Source organism: Sycon ciliatum, chromosome 1 (genome assembly GCF_964019385.1).
Source record: "Sycon ciliatum chromosome 1, ocSycCili1.1, whole genome shotgun sequence".
Lineage (NCBI taxonomy): Eukaryota > Metazoa > Porifera > Calcarea > Leucosolenida > Sycettidae > Sycon > Sycon ciliatum.
Genome location: NC_088643.1, coordinates 46,164,301 through 46,181,985, shown reverse-complemented (window position 1 = coordinate 46,181,985; position 17,685 = coordinate 46,164,301). Strand labels below are relative to the sequence as shown.

Below are 17,685 nucleotides of genomic sequence, written 5' to 3'. Positions count from 1 at the left end.
TGTCATGTATGTTGTACACAATCATTGCACATTGTGTGTCCAGAAGTTCAGAACTGAGACGTTACCGTACAGATTTTCTCATGCCCCCCCCCCCCCCCCCATGCCTCCAACCACATAATACATTGTACATTAGTTGTGGGTATATCTAGACTGACTAGAGATACGTAATCATTACTCTCTTGTGTGTGTGTGTGTGTGTGTGTGTGTGTGTGTGTGTGTGTGTGTGTGTGTGTGTGTGTGTTTGTGAGCGTGCATGTGCATGTGCATGTGGAAGTCCCAATGCGAGCTTTCTTTGGCCACACTGTGGTTTGCATGCAGCATGAATATTACTCTTGACAGTTGGTGTATCTTGGAGCCTACAGCCTACAGCCTACACTACAGGACTAGACTGGTGTTCATACATGCTGTATGATCGAACGGCGCTGGCCGGGGGACAACGCTTCGTGTAGGTCACTTGTATGGTTTGAGTAGCGATCAGCACCATATTATCCACGCAGCTTTTGTTAAAAACACCAAAGAGCGCCATCGCTGATACTGTGATAGTGACTATCACTAGAATTATTGAAATATTGAGCTCTGGTAATAAACGTGATAATTATAAATAACTTTTAGTCTAGTTACGGCTGTGCACCGTAGGCGTAGCTCTACAGTGTACCAGTGCTGTAGATACGGTTTGGCACTGACACAACTACGACCCAAGCACAATCCTGACATTCATACACAACTGGAAAGAAAGATCTGTATCCATAATGTCAACAAAGACTATTCTAGTATAACATCCATTCTTTATCTTGACAGCTCGACAAGACGTACATGTACGTCGTTGCCTTCCGCATGTCACAGTCTAGCGCCACAGAGCATGAAATGTCTGCGCCGGGCGAGCAGATTGTACCAGATTGCCTCTGCCTGTCACCAGACACCAGGTGCAGGTCACAAATCGGATGCAAATCGGAAGGGGTCGATCATGTTGAGAGTAGCGCGCAGAGGTCATTCTGGAAGATCAACATGCAACTGGAGTGATGTTTTAGCGACATCAATGCTGCTGGCTTATCACTGGCCTACGTAGACCACTCTGTTCGCAGGGATCGGAGTCGTGAAGGGAGTCGTTTTCATGACTCTTATCTCAGGTTCGGACTTTGAAGCACCATAATACGTTTTAGCACCACCTGCTGCAACGTCGGTAGACAGTTTCACACCTCTGTTTTTGCTGGAAATCACGCAATGTTCACACTTGCATGTCTACAAGTAAATACATGCAAGACCTCGACAGAACGAAAAGCGCATCAAACTCCAAGTCGCTCATTTGCCTCACCCACACCAGTCCGTCGTGCGTCAGTGTGGAGGAGGATTACTCCGATAAGAAGAGCTGCCGATGATGTACAGCCAGGAGGGGCTGAACTACTTAGCAGTCTTTGGAGGCCAATCCGGCAAGAAATGGGAGTTCTTGTTTGCCTTGTAACGGATAGCTTATCTGCGCCTTGGCACTTCAACGGAAAAGCCAAAATTAATAATTAGTCAGTAAGCGAATACTCTTCCGTGGCGTTGGGAGCTCCCGGGCATAACAGTAGCACTAGTAGTAGGGAAAATCCTATCTTAGAAGTCTGCGAGTGAGTATATTCGCGTTCAACGATACCGAGTCTCGGCTACAACGCACCAGTAGTATAGTAGGGCACGAAGCTGGAATTGGTCGAACATGTTGTCGGCCGAGTTTCTGTGTCGTCTATGAGCGCAACGTCTACATGACTTTGTACTGTTTATCGTTGCTTGCTCCTGAACCGCATTACGGCAGCTTTTGTTACTTACACAACGGTAGCGGACGGGGCACGCTTTCCGAAAATGTCTCGTCAATGAGTGAAGGAAAGGGATGCCAGCGCTTTGGCTTCGTAACATTACTGCCACCCAGAACGTATGTGGACAGGTCTGAGGTAAGTGACACAGGACAGGTGGCTGTCCGCCGAGAAGTGCCAGAGCAAGGCCAAGAGTGCCAGTAGTGGCGCACTTGCCTTGCCTTGGTATGCTGGAACTTGTGGAAGTTGGGCCGGAGGAGGACGTTTGGTATCACCTGTCCTGGTTGCCTGAGGCGGGGCGTTGTGAAGACCTGCCATATCCATGAGATGCTCATGATAATTGATAGAGGATGTCTTGTGACGGCCACTGCACTGCTACAAATGCCTGGCAAATGCTGTGTAGCCACTGCACTGTAGGGCACTCCCTAAGAGGCTATCACCTCGGATATGCCCACTGTATGATACCATTGTTGTAAGGAGACTAGCAAAACAACGTTCCATGAATGAATTGTGGGTGATTAGTTAATAATTATCCAACACCTCGCTTCTGTTGCCTTTGCCTTCATTGTTGGAGAATGTAATAACAGATGCTTATTCACACCCCCTTTTTCACCTGTTGTTGAATGCTCCTGTGCAGTCAGGCGAGACCACAGCACTATCTTACGTCAACGCCAGCAACACTTGCCCGTCTGTGAAAAGGTCCAACATCAGAGGGGTTACCCTGGTATCCCTAGTGCACATGGGGAGGCCTTATAGCATGCATGTCTGACCCAATGACAGACATGTCACTGAGTACTTGACGTAAGTACATAATACTACAAGTATAATTATTATTATTATTCCCTATGTAATTGCCCTTGCAATAAACAATAAAATAATTAATAAATTTCATGGTTCGTGTCAGATTTCATCATGCTACTGTCCCGTATCCTATACTCAATTCTGACATGGTACAGTTCACATGTCACGCCGCAAGGTGTCGAGCCGATATTGCCCTGAAATTAGAACTTAGATACAGCCGAGTGCCGATTATAGCCGCACCCCTCGGGATGCGGGCTGTCTCCAAAGGGGGGGGGGTTTGGATGAGAAGATTGTTCGGATAAGGGATCAGTCACGCATCTATCTAAAACATGCATATTCCCGCATTTTTTCACCATTTTTCATTCTCTTCGGCAGTACAAGAGGAACTAGGCACACTCCAGCTCCTCAAAAAATGATGACACTATCGTTATACATTTTGACTCCAACCTGTTGTAATACAGTCATCTCGTCATTCTCTTCGGCAGTACAAGAGGAACTAGGCACACTCCAGCTCCTCAAAAAATGATGACACTATCGTTATACATTTTGACTCCAACCTGTTGTAATACAGTCATCTCGTGTACCGCTTGAATGGTGCTCCAAGTGGCGAAAATCAGCAAAACCCTCGAAAACCGCCTAATTTTGTTTTTGCCCAGCCGGACCAGGCGATCTTGATCATGTTGACGTCCGGATAATCGGCGTTCTACTGTAGTGGAGGGCTGAAGTGGTGGCAGACTGCTTTCTTTCCAGCTGAGATGTGTTTTTTGTGAGTGTCATGTAATCACACATAGAAAACTTAAACTACAGTCCATTAATTAAAAAAAACATTGACAATCCTGGTGATCGCCCGGGGAGTTTGTCGTCTTACTGTATGTGGTGCCTGGAAAAACTCGCTGTGAACTCGAAGAAATATTCCGCACGAAAGCATGGAAAATCACAACTCACGCACGCAGGTACACGTACGTCTGGTTTACAACAAACAACTAATTTCTTGCTCGTACCGATTTCAGGGCATAGCTTAAGGATTTCATTTAGCTCGGACAAATGTCCTTCCGTTTTGAAATCTGTCCGGACATGCCCGGACATTTTCCACAACACATTTTCAGGGTGTTTCTTCTTTTTTTTAGTAGTACTGAAGTATATTCACAATGACTCATTATGTGGACGTATCTCACACAATGTACAATTCGCCAATTTATTTGTATTAGAAACTGAACTATTTACAGACGACAAATGTATGTACAAAAAAGCGTTGCAGTCAAGAATTTTGCGAACGCGATATGCTCCTTGCAGAGAAGGTAAGTCAGTTCGAATTTGCGTCGTGCAATAGCGGCAGCACCATCGTCAATCTTGCACAGTGCCTTCGCAATTGGAGCGAATTCGAGGGCATTTCGAGCGGGACACTCTTGCCTACGGAAAAGATTCATTGCTCGTTTATGCATCTCCGTTCCAGCATGATCCTTGAACGTTGATATTCTCGGGTTCTTGGATCCGGTTATGAAAGCCTCGCTGAAGTTTTGACAACTGTGGACTCAGTCTACAAACTTGATGCACACGGAACACTTCAAACATTCTGCTAACAGCCGATCGTTCTTCTGCCGGTCATAAATCAGCCTGGCGGAAGTAGTCAGCTCTGCATCATTGTCCGAGATCCACTTATCGCAAGTAACGGCCTTCACACCACGGACTTTTTTGTCCGGCGGCAAGTCCTCTGAATCTCCCTTTCGCTTTCCACAAGACATTCTAAAAGACTATCTGCATTCCTGGTCAGTGAAAGAGTGAAAAATAAAAGATGACATCTTCCTCGCAAGAGCGAACAACTGCACTGCAGATCAGACTGCAGTTCAACCCATCGATTCAAGTGCGAAGCCGACACCATGTACCAAAGGTCGAAAGTGTGAATTGACTGTAGCAACCGCGTTGCTACAGGCGGATCAAGTAAATCTGGTGAAGTCTACGCCTGAGGCTACGGTGTAGACGTGTTAGTTGTACGATATGCAAGTCGCATTTGGCACGAAGCTCCGAAGAAAGCCCAAATCTGCATAAAAAGGTCGAAAGGTCGCTGCTCTTTTTTTCCTTTTTTGACCGGACACTATGTCCGGTGAAATTGAAAACGTCCGGTCAGTGGCCGAAAATGGCCGGAAAATGTCCGATGTCCGGCCGTTAATCTATGCCCTGGATTTAGAGGACAAGTGTTAGCTACGCAGTTTCGCAGATGTTGCCTGGCCCGAGGCAGTGCAACGAAAAGCGGGTCTGTGTCTCCTGGTCTCTGGTCCGGTCGAGTCTACATGTAGTTGTATGGAAAGGGTTTAGTAGGGCATACAATGTACATACATGTATAGCTGGGTTCTAGCCAAAGGGGTAGGGGGGGGGGAGGGGCGCTACTCCCCCCCCCCCCCCCCCTACTCTGTTTGTGCCTCCCTGTGAAAAAGTGCCGCTCCTACTCATTTTCCGATTTTTGTGTTTTCATGCAACTCTACGAAAATGCAGTCGAAAGTCACTACTGTAAGACATGCATGCGTACATGGTACGACCTACAATAGGGCTTGAAAGTGCTACGTCACAGCATAGCAACAATTTCAAAAATTCAAAAACTGGATACACTTGGATCCAGTTTTTGTATGGATCCAAGCACATTTCAAGCCATCTCACTCACAGCAAGGTGATGTAGCCAGTGAAACTGACTGATTTGGCTACTGGGGGCGGGGTTACAACTGGTGGCGAAGTAAAAGTCACGCCTGCATACGACATGAGTGGGTTGCTATGCACCCACATACTGAGGCAATAGCAAAGTCACACCTTAGTGGATCCAAAATAGAAATCTGATGTCAACTGACTACTCCCTGGCCGTTTTGACGTCATCACTTTCAAGCCCTATTGTAGGCTCATGGGCTTGTACAACGAAGCTTTGCGATGTTCGAACTTGGCCTGGCCTTATGCGCGAACATGGGCTTATATGCGGGTGGGCTTATCTGCGGGATTCTACGGTATGTGACATGTGCGGATATGCCAGAAGATTGCAAGATTGTTATCGTATGTTCTCATTAACCTATGGATTATAATTTTTGCACAATCGTTAAATTTGCGACTCGTTATAATAGCATGTCTTACGGTATTAGATGATTCATAAAGGCACATATGTCCGGGGGCGAAGTCGGGGATTCACCCCATACGTTGCATTTAGCGTGGCAAGACAATATTGGAAAGTGGAAAAATGGTTACGGGGTAACTTTTTCCCATGCCCCCCCCCCCCCCCCCCCTACTATTTTGACCTGGCTAGAACCCTGATATAGGTATATGTAGCACATAATGCTTCAAAGAAGTTCATGAGTACAGACGAGAAGATCAGCCGGGTAAGGCTATCGGCATATTCGAAATTTAGTTTTAGTTTAGTTTTATTCCAAGCAATGCATGGCTGGGTAGCCAATGACCACTTTGCATGGCGATCGCAGGGTTTTTATAGCCAACCACTGCTAGCAAGGAAAAGAGTAAGAAGTCAAAAAGAAAAGGAAAAGAAGAAAAAAAAAGCAAACATGGACTATAATAATATTATAGCAAATATGGACTAAAATTGTGGTCTAAAGCAAGGCGTTCCTGAATGCTGTTTAACCTCTTTAGCACGCATCACGTAAATGTACGTGATCCTGGATGCTACCGGTCCACGGATCACGTACATATACGTGATACGATCTACATCACGTCGTACAGTTGTTTTGGCTTCCGTGTACTAGTACCAGGCCTGTACCGTGGTCCCGCGGAGCTAGGCCTGTTCAGGAGACGTATCACGACAAGTACACGTGGAGTTCGCCATGTATCACGGCAAGAGTAGGTCGCGCAGTGCGGAAATAAATCAGAAATAAATTTGTTGACAATTTGTTGACATTTTCAACCATGGCACGACGTAGATACAGCGCAGAGGAGATCGACCAAGTTTTAGAGCAGGTCACGCTGAGTTTGGATAGCGATAATGAGCCAACTGTCTCTGAGAGCGATTTTTCGTCGGCAGATGAGTCTGTGTCTTCATCTCCTGAACGAAGTGCGTCACCAGAAATTGGCGATGCTGCTGACGATGTTGAGGGGATGGAGAGCACGGAAGCAGCAACAGGTGGTACGGAGGACACCAGTGCTGGCGACGAGGCCATGTCCTTGAAGTCGCATGTGGAAGCTGTCGAGGTTCTAGCTGCAGGTGACGATGGAAGCGAAGGTGAGTTGGGTGCATTTACAATTTGAAAATTTCACTAATTTTGAATTTTGAAATTTCAAATATTCATGCATTGTTGCATGCTGTTGACTATATTTTTGCAAAGGTGGGCTAACTTAGTGGTATTTTGAATTGCAGATATTTTGTGCCCGTTCTAGCATGTCACTGTTGATGTTATGGACACCAAGTACTGAAGTACAAATAAATATGCAACAGATATGTGAATTGATACTGAAATACACATTTTCTGCACATTGTGATTACATGCATCCAGGCATATGGGTGAAGCAGAGTATTGCACCTACCGCACTGCCATTCACTGGCAACTCCGGTCTCCAAATGCCGCTTCCAGACCATCCAACTCCACTTGACTACCTGAAATTGTTCTTCAACGAAGATTTCTTTGAGTATCTTGTGACGGAAACCAATCGCTATGCACGCGCATTTATCGATGCCAACCTACATACTCTGCCGGCTCGCAGTTTTGCCCGCTCGTGGAAGCCAGTTGTTGTTGGAGAGATGAAAGTTTTCCTGGGACTCTACCTCAACATGGGCATTGTCAACAAGCCGGAGATTGACCAGTACTGGGCAACTGACCCTGTGATAGCCACACCATTCTACAACCGCACCATGAGCCGCGAGCGTTTTACATCAATTCTCAATTTCCTTCACTTTGCCAACAACGATGAAGTTGACGAATCTGACAAATTGACCAAGATCCGGCCCTTGGTGACTTTCCTCCAAAACCGTTTTCAGCAAGTGTATGTGCCGAAGGAGTGGGTGTGCATTGACGAGGAGCTGGTGGCATGGAAGGGCCGTATTTCATTCCGCCAATACATTCCATCGAAACGAGCACGGTTCGGAATGAAGATAATCGCCCTGTGTGAGGACAGCGGTTATCTCCACAATTTCATCATTTACACGGGCAAAGACAACGACACTTTCAGCCCGGACACGGTGAAGAAGCTTGGAGTGCCTGGTGCCGTTGTCGACAAGCTGATGGACCCGCTACTCGGCAAGGGCTACAAGCTCTTCGTCGACAACTGGTACTCCAGCGTGCCACTCGCTACTCACTTGGCTGAGCACAACACCGGCGTCTGCGGCACTGTTCGCAAGAACAGGACTGGCCTTCCAAAGCAGGTGGCAAAGCACAAGGGCCTCCAGAAAGGCCAGTTCCTGTATCGCTGTGGCGGTGGCATGATTTTCATCAAGCTACATGACACGAAAGAGGTACATTTCCTCTCCACGCTCCACACAGCCACGGTCAGTGCAACTGGCAAGCGCGATCTCCAGCGCCGGCCGGTACGGAAGCTTGATTTGGTGCAGGATTACAATAAGAAGATGGGTGGTGTGGACAAAAACGACGGGATGATTTCGGTGTACACTGCTGCTCGGAAAACCAGAAAATGGTATAAAAACTGGCCACGCACCTGATGGAGCAGGCCCTGCTAAACGCATACTATCTGCACAAGATGAAGGTGAAGATGTCGCATTATGACTTCGTGAAGGCAGCCATCAAGAGTTTGATAGCAGAGGGCAAGTTGGAGATCACAGAGCACACCACAGCTGTGGCTGCTGCAGCCGGTACCGCAAAGCCACTCGACACTCACTTTCTACGGCTCATCCCAGCGACTGCCAAGAAGGAGAAGCCGCAGAAGATGTGTGTGTTCTGCTATGCCAACGGGAAACGCCGAGATGTGCGGCAGATGTGTGCTGATTGCCCGAAGAACCCAGGGTATTGCCTTGAGTGCTTCGAGACATCGCACCGAGGAAAGTAGCTGTTCCACAATTGCCGAGTGGTTCCTAAACGCAAATTTGTTCGAGTTTGCGGACATGTAGAGTGTCCTAAACCGATGTAAATATGTACATATAGAGGGTGAACCATGAGTATACATTATATATTTTATCATTCTGACTAGCAGTTGTTGATACCTGTAGCTAGAAGCGATACTGCATGCAGTAAACCCTGTAATAGCTGTCCTACTTCTATAGATGTGCTGGAAATACGTAAATTTGCTGCGCTGATTTGCATTGAAATCTGTGCAGTAGGGTATGTTCACACCGACTTTACTGCTGAAATAAGTCATCACAATGATAAATGCACATTGTTAGGTGAAATTCACAAGCTAGAATCGAATTTTAGAAAAAAAGTGAAATTTAATGAAAAACGGCCCGCGGGCCAGGTACAAACCCCTGCCGTGCTGAAGAGGTTAAGTAGAAAGGCCCTTTGTCTCCTGGTGCAGCAAAAGCCACTGAGAATAGCCATTTAAAAGGGGGGAGTGTTGCAATGCAGAAGAGAGATGGCCATGATGGCTGCGCTTCATTTGCTGTGGCGGCTCTGTTTGCACGCCGTGCGAGTCTGCAAAGAGCGCCAAGTTGACGGTAGAGTTACCGGTGATCAGATACATGTTAGCGTACATATAGTACATGCAATGCGTATCCAATCACATGCAACTCTATGCATGATCATGGGTGGCATACAATGCTGCATTGTACGTGCTTGGCTCAAACGATGTACCTCCCCTGGAACAGGCACAGTCAAACCAAAAACACCCGCAGCCCCATATCTCCGCCCAGACAGGCTTATGTCAGCACATCCTCACGGGCATGCTTGCTTCCTTCGGTTTGTTTCCTACCATAATATGGTCTATTACGACGTAGAATGAAGTTGAAGACACCAATACAGCTGTACTTGTGGTTGATTCAAATGGTGATAAATACACACCTTGCAATATGACGGTAAATACACGCCTGCCCACACACGCTCTCTAGGCTGCAAAGTTATTCTGGCACAGAGCTCTCCTTCTCACCGCTACCACCACCACCATTAGTTCGCGCCTGGCGCCTAGTCGATGCATGGTTAGTGGTATCCGACATAGCAGGCTGGTACATCCAGCTCTAATGTCACGTCGGGTAAATAAGCACCTACTGGTTACTGCTCTCCTTGGCATGAGCACAGGTCAGCACTCGTCGTTTAACCCTTTACCGGCGTACCATAAGCGAATCGATACTATAGTATCGGTACGTTTGGCCCTCATTTTTTTGGGGTCTTGTTGCTAGGAGACAGCTAAAATGGCGCTCTACGCGTAGCTGAGGTCCAAGGCTTTCTGACGATGTACAAAACAACCATGCTTTCCATACAAATTTTTGCCGTATCGATCGACTGAAGTTTGTTGAAATTGGAAAAGACGACCATCCGCCATGCGCGCATTTCGAGAATGCGAGTGCATCTCTTGGGGCCGTGTTTGACAAGCGTTCTGAGAGCAGTAACATCACCAGTCCAGGCTGGATCTCCCGGGAGGTTTTGCAGTGTAGTGTGTTGAGAAAAAGAGCTCCGTTGAGTCCTGCTAGTTCAAAAATATATCGTCCACGAATGAAGAAACAAAATTCTCCAAACAGAGAGGAAGCCTTCTTGCTGCCGTCATGGCGACAGTGACTGTCACAAGGACTCGTCAGGTGCGATCAGCTGATTCGCCTCACCGTGAGAATCACGGCATGCGTAAGCTCGCGCTTGAGTACTCATCTGAGCGAGAGTGAATCTGACGCGAGCAGCGCTGAGATGAACAAACCGAAACTGCGATATCGTGGAATGGGAATTGCTGCTGCTGGCGTATCGCCAATGGCGAGGTGTTGGTGTTCAATGGCGGTATTGTAGAGAGCCTACATTTCTTGTAAAGACGTATCCCTTACCTGATTTTTTATCGTACGACTTCAGCTCCATCACGAACTTGGTATGCCCTTCGTGCTGTGATATTCGTGTATTTCATTCGCAATTGTATTTTCTCTCAACTTGAAGGGCTACCATGGGCCCTATCCTTGCCTGGACCTAGTCATATTTGAATTTGCTGGACGCGTTCAGGCATACAGATTTTTAAAATATATGGTTTACCCATACCTACATCACATGGTTCTTGAGTTATTGCTGGTTGTGTGTACATGTATTTGCGTGACCGCCCCTCACATACATTGAGTTAGACCGGCAAAGGGTTAAAACGGGAATCCGGTCGTTGGTTCAGATAGCATTGGTTTCTTCGCGATGCTACCCTGACTCTCACTGCACACTGTGCCACCTCTGACGAGGGAATCAATAATTGTCGGTATCGTCTGACGGTATTTCAAATACGTGAACAGTTTCCTCGGAGACAAGAATGCAATGACATGCACTGATACGGACATGTTCAAGAGTCTGAAGTGTGTCCTTCTCAGTATCATTGTCTGTATTGTTCAGCCTATATACTGTCCACTGGGCATGTCGTTAAGTACGCTCGATGCCTTGGTGTGCCGTGGGAATAGCTAGCGCTTGTCGCTGTAGCTGTTTTGGTACCACTTGCACTGATCCTTCAAACCTAAGCCATTCTCCAATGTCAAGTGTTCTTGGACATTCCAGTATGGCCTGGAGGCCGCCGCGGCTACGCTTCACTCCTGGGGAATACCTTCGCAGATTTTGTGGAGCAATGTCTAGTACTCTGCATCCTCCTCAGCCGCCTTCTTCAGAGCTGCTGTCTGGATGTCGGGACCTTCTTGCTGAGGGGTTCGATTGCATTGGGGCTGCAATTTCTGTCATCGCCGTTGGCACCGTTGAACCCATCTCGCCCACATGATCCCTCTACACTGGCTGATCCACTGGCGCCCTGGACAAGGCATCAGCAAGGAAATGGTCCTTCCCTTTCCTCATTTCTGCCGTGAATTGGAATGTCTGGAACTTCATAATCAGGTTACCATCCTATCCTGCTAAGTTGCCTTTAGGGTCCACACCGCTTTAATTCGGTATGTGGGCCATAGGCCATGTAGGGCCTGGTGTGACGCAGCGAACCTTGCGGCTGGTGCACTATCCCGCACTTGTCCCGTGCCATATCGCCAAAGACAGCTCGCTATCCCGCTCTTGTCCCGTGTCATATCGCTAAAAGACTGCTGGCCACCCTATTCAAAATTCAATAGGGAGTTCAAGGGCAGGATTGCGTATTTTTGTTTGTTAAAACAATCATACGACTGTGTCGCATTTTGCTTCGAACATTAGCATGATGAACATATGAGGGCCTAGGTAAAAACAAAGCATAGCAAGGGCTCCTGACCGTTTCAAGCCCTCTCGTTTCATATGTTTGTGTGTACCGTGCAGTGCATGTTTGCATGTCACGTTACAGGGCCCAAAGGGCCAGCAGTGTGCCAGTACCACAACACAGCTAGCTCTTTGATTTGATGTCCGCCCTCGTGCAAAGCTCTCTGTGTTCATCTCAGTCAGAGCACTCTGACTGAGATGCTTTGCTCATTAGACTTCATTGCAATAGTTCCAGCCAGTGACCCTGAGCAATAGGTTCAGCCAGTGACCCGGAGCAATAGGTTCAGCCAGTGACCCGGAGCAATAGGTTCAGCCAGTGACCCTGAGCAATAGGTTCAGCCAGTGACCCTGAGCAATAGGTTCAGCCAGTGACCCTGAGCAATAGGTTCAGCCAGTGACCCTGAGCAATAGGTTCAGCCAGTGACCCGGAGCAATAGGTTCAGCCAGTGACCCTGAGCAATAGGTTCAGCCAGTGACCCGGAGCAATAGGTTCAGCCAGTGACCCGGAGCAATAGGTTCAGCCAGTGACCCTGAGCAATAGGTTCAGCCAGTGACCCTGAGCAATAGGTTCAGCCAGTGACCCGGAGCAATAGGTTCAGCCAGTGACCCGGAGCAATAGGTTCAGCCAGTGACCCGGAGCAATAGGTCCAGCCAGTGACCCAGAGCAATAGGTTCAGCCAGTGACCCGGAGCAATAGGTTCAGCCAGTGACCCGGAGCAATAGGTTCAGCCAGTGACCCGGAGCAATAGGTTCAGCCAGTGACCCTGAGCAATAGGTTCAGCCAGTGACCCTGAGCAATAGGTTCAGCCAGTGACCCTGAGCAATAGGTTCAGCCAGTGACCCTGAGCAATAGGTTCAGCCAGTGACCCTGAGCAATAGGTTCAGCCAGTGACCCTGAGCAATAGGTTCAGCCAGTGACCCTGAGCAATAGGTTCAGCCAGTGACCCTGAGCAATAGGTTCAGCCAGTGACCCTGAGCAATAGGTTCAGCCAGTGACCCGGAGCAATAGGTTCAGCCAGTGACCCGGAGCAATAGGTTCAGCCAGTGACCCGGAGCAATAGGTTCAGCCAGTGACCCGGAGCAATAGGTTCAGCCAGTGACCCGGAGCAATAGGTTCAGCCAGTGACCCTGAGCAATAGGTTCAGCCAGTGACCCTGAGCAATAGGTTCAGCCAGTGACCCTGAGCAATAGGTTCAGCCAGTGACCCTGAGCAATAGGTTCAGCCAGTGACCCTGAGCAATAGGTTAAGCCAGTGACCCGGAGCAATAGGTTCAGCCAGTGACCCGGAGCAATAGGTTCAGCCAGTGACCCTGAGCAATAGGTTCAGCCAGTGACCCTGAGCAATAGGTTCAGCCAGTGACCCGGAGCAATAGGTTCAGCCAGTGACCCGGAGCAATAGGTTCAGCCAGTGACCCGGAGCAATAGGTTCAGCCAGTGACCCGGAGCAATAGGTTCAGCCAGTGACCCGGAGCAATAGGTTCAGCCAGTGACCCTGAGCAATGGGTTCAGCCAGTGACCCTGAGCAATAGGTTCAGCCAGTGACCCTGAGCAATAGGTTCAGCCAGTGACCCTGAGCAATAGGTTCAGCCAGTGACCCTGAGCAATAGGTTCAGCCAGTGACCCTGAGCAATAGGTTCAGCCAGTGACCCTGAGCAATAGGTTCAGCCAGTGACACGGAGCAATAGGTTCAGCCAGTGACCCTGAGCAATAGGTTCAGCCAGTGACCCTGAGCAATAGGTTCAGCCAGTTACCCTGAGCAATAGGTTCAGCCAGTGACCCTGAGCTCCGCTAGTGAGACCTAACAAAGTCGAAACAGCTAGCTGTTCGGGATTGAGAACTGTGAAACGAGAGAGCTGGCAAGTCCAGGTCCCTTGCTATGCTTTGCTATACCTAGGTCATCATGCTTGTTATTCGAACTGCTAGAAAAGCCTTTGCAATACGCCTAAATGTATCGGGTACATGTTCTTGTATTGCGATGACATTTATAGCCGTTCGACTAACAAGCGTGGTGACCTAGATAAAACAAAATATTAGCGACGGCACTGGGCTTGGCAGCTCTCTCGTTTCTGTTCCACTGGATTTTCGTTTGTAGTTTGTCTAGATTTGCGGCGGGAAGTGGCGTAATGTGTACAGCCGAGCTGCAGTTGTGCAGGAACGGAGATCTGCTTGAGTCCTGCTTGTACGAACTACATCATCATTAAAATGATGTAATCAGAGCCAGCAATTCAGCCGAGCTGCACATTCTGGGTTTCATGCCTCTCTCTTGTTATGATGCTCACTGTGCAAAGACAGCCGCCGGTGGTGCAGGTGTACTGCTGACTGAGAAGTTGCCTGAATGCGTACAGTATAAGTATCATGGCTGCAAGGTCAGCACCCCGCGGCCGCTTGACTTCTCGCCGGATTGAAATGTCCACAACAGTACATTCCTATGTCTACTTCAAAGTAATGCTGTGCAGTAATCTCCATACAGATGTGCGGGTGCCGAGGTGCTGAGGTCTGCAAGCAGTAGTATGCCATGACGGCCTGGATTGCATGTTACTGTACATGTCCTTGCTTGTGCTTTTTCTGCATGTGTGTTTAGCAGGACACCATCTCTCTGCACAACCTGTGGATTGTGCAGTGCCTGCTTCAATACCTGGCTGCCATAACCAGTATGTGTGAGTGCACCTTCTTCCACACTGCCAGATCACCTGACCCATCATGATCCGCCGTGAGAGTAAGCGAAAGTGCTGCCATCTTCGAAGAAAATAGATTGTACAGTTACGAGGTCAATCAAATGCCAAGTCCTCAGGAAGAAAATACACTCCAATATTGGTAAGCAGTCAATATTTCTTGCTGTGTTTTGTGTCTCTATCAGTAGGTACTCCAGGCCGGGTCACGTGTCGCCTGTCAGGGTATGCAAGCACGACACGACAACAAGTATGGGGACGATGGCACAATAACCTAATGGTGCAGAAAATCGAAAAATTGAAAAGCGGGGTTTTACTTTGGACAGCTAGAAGACCTGGTCGGAACTAGTGAAGCTTTGCTCTTTTTTGCGCTTCCAGATTCCAGCGCTGTGCGATGAGGAGAAGTTGGCTTTTTGTGTACGCGATATTGACGATGTGTATTTGAGGTAGTTTTAGGCGGCATGCAATGCTGATTGTTGTCTCAATGTGTAGAGCGTACCCTAATTTCTCTAAATCCAAATGTTCAGCTTCGTAGCTGGCTTCGCTCCAACTCTGTTGAAGTTTTTCTCACAGCTGGAAGCCACTTGGACTCCTGTGGCGTTGTCGTGGATCTTTGACCTACGGTAACACCGATCCAGCTTGCCGAAGCGAGGACGGTGTTAGTTTGACAAACGGAGCGGTGTTGGATCTTGACAAACTGCGCAGTGAGTTCTGGAAGATGGGGAAAGATTGCTCGTCCTGACTGCGGTATTTGTACGGAGAGGAATGGCCGCGTGATGACGAGTTGCCGCCACAGACTCTATCAACGGCTGTGAAGAGAATGGAACGGATGGTGAGAAAGGATGCCAGTGTTTTTTTAATTATACTTGGGCCAAGAAGAAGTGAAAGCCATATTTCTGAAACCAAACCTGTATCAATGATCCTGGCGGCGGTCCCGATGGCGGCCCCGGCAACAGTCCCGGCAGCGATTCCGGCTGTGGTCCCAGCCAGTAGTAGTAGTAGCAGCGGGAAGACAGTGGAGTGGACGCATCGCCGCCAAAAGCTATACGCGAAAATTTCGAAATCTAACAAAAAGAATAGAGCGAAAAGAAGAAGCCATAGCCAGAGTGGAAGAGCAGCTCGGCATGGAAAAGAACTTGAAGACATGAGGACTCGGTCGAAAACTGTTTCTGCTCGCCTCTATGATGCCCGATATAGGCTGAAACTCCGGCAGGAGTCAACTGATTTCAACAACAGTAGCTCTGAAGAAGAATCCTCCAACCCTGAGCCCGGGTCTGAAGCCGACGGCGCGAGCAACTCAAGACGGATACGAGAGCAACTCAAGACGGATACGAGAGCTCTAATCATCATTATTGTAGCGTGATCTCATTATTGCTGGTCTTCGGGAGGAGCTGGACAATGCCAGTTCTCAGAATAGCCCGGAAGTTGATGTTTTCCATTACGACCACAACAGGTACTCAGACAACACTTGGAAGTGCTGCTATGAATATTATCGCATAACACCTGTGAAGGTAGTGTTGTTCCTGTTATACTCAGCGTTACCCATAATGCATTTCATGTGGATTGAGAACATTTACCGTCAATTTCTTCTGTTGCCGATAATTATGGTTGTTGAGATGAAAGAGGGTGACCAACAAAGGGCAGTGAAGGATGTGCAGGATGACGTGGCCACGACACTTCATACTGACACCACAACTAAACACGGACACAAGTACGCAGGCTACCAAGTAACACTAGCAGAAGGTTCGTTTCACTTGGCATACCAGAGATGAATGTTGGCTCGGCACGAAGAACGCTTGATGGGATGAGGCAGATGCTGTTAGATGATACTGATACAGTTTGCTACCAAGCATTCCGGATTTTTAGCAGACGCGCATGAACAAATCGTGGCCAATATACGGAACACGATGGGTGACTGTGGATCGGTGGAGAACGCGTGCAATGCATTATTTGACACCTACCAGGCGGGTACTCTGCCAAGCATCATTGGTAATTGGGACAACATTATCTTGTTGGGCTGACCGACCAGGCTGGATAATCGCTGCTGTAGTGGGAGAGACTCGCTTTGGTGATGAGAAGGTTGGAGCAGCCGCTGAAAACAAAACAAAAAGAAAAGAGTGAGGCTGGATGCATCAGGCTGGTCCGCACAGCATGCAAAGCCCTCTGTAAGCATGGCAGCCACGTTAGGCACCGATGTTATCTATTTACAGTAAAACCTGTAACTAACGACCATCGTGACTAGCGACCAGCCTGGTACAGGTCGTCCCTCGTTAATACATAATCTCTGGGACTTGACAAATGTTATGTATTAACGGGGTTTATGTACTAAACGAAAGTGTACATAACTTGCTTGGGTACCAGAATTTTTCACTTTTTTCAACTTTTCTGAGCGTTTCTTGCTACCATGACTTGGGAGCGAGATATTCTTGATTCCCTCGATATAACATAAACATTATGTTATAACGGTCACAGTCAGCGACGATTCTATAGTGCACATGATACATGCCCAGTCTTGCCTGTACAGTCACTCGGAAAAAAACAGAGCTTTGTCGGTTTGTGATGTGGACTCTGATTTCTGAGCTAATTGCGCCCACAAGTAGAAACTAGAACACGATGTGTCTCCACTGGAAGGCCAAAAGACCAACAAATTATGTACTATTGAGGTAGGTGGCATGCGGGCACGGAGAAATGTTATGTACTAACGGGGTTTATGTACTAACGAATTATGTACTAACCGACAAAATTTGTATGGAAGTGATCACGTTTCGTCCGGGACTTGAGATTTCTTATGTACTCACGGGGTTTATGTACTAACCGGACTCGTATTAACGGGGGACGACCTGTACTACCGACCACTTTGTCAGTCACGGACGGTCTCACATTCAAAATGCACTGTGACTAGCGACTACCTGCTGAACGCGACCAGCGACCGCCTTTTCTTGTCCCAATGTCGAATTTTGACCCGTAACTAGCGACCGCGATGTAGGAAATCAAACATTGCTCGAAGCTCCTTCTCGAAATGTTGATGATTTTCCATGATCCTGAAAGGACTGTTTCGATACTACAGCTGGACAAATGAACGCAGTCTCATTTTGACTGTGGAATCAGTGTGGACTGCACTACACCTGTCATAATTTCAAGTGCTGTCAAGAACAAACATGATAGGAAACG

General features: G+C 47.9%; 1 long non-coding RNA gene across 2 annotated transcripts in view; it reads left to right on the top strand.

Annotated features, from left to right (window-relative positions):
* The first annotated feature begins 1,270 nt into the window (after nucleotides 1-1,270).
* LOC135828768 (uncharacterized) overlaps nucleotides 1,271-17,685 on the top strand; it is a 31,695-nt gene continuing 15,280 nt past the window's right edge. Inside the window, exons 1-3 of one of the 2 annotated variants that reach the window (XR_010555747.1) lie at nucleotides 1,271-1,925; nucleotides 2,425-2,588; nucleotides 14,430-14,659. This is a non-coding gene — a long non-coding RNA (uncharacterized LOC135828768). Of the gene's footprint in view, nucleotides 1,926-2,424; nucleotides 2,589-14,426; nucleotides 14,660-17,685 lie in introns of both variants that reach the window. The other variant, XR_010555746.1, reaches the window with a different exon arrangement.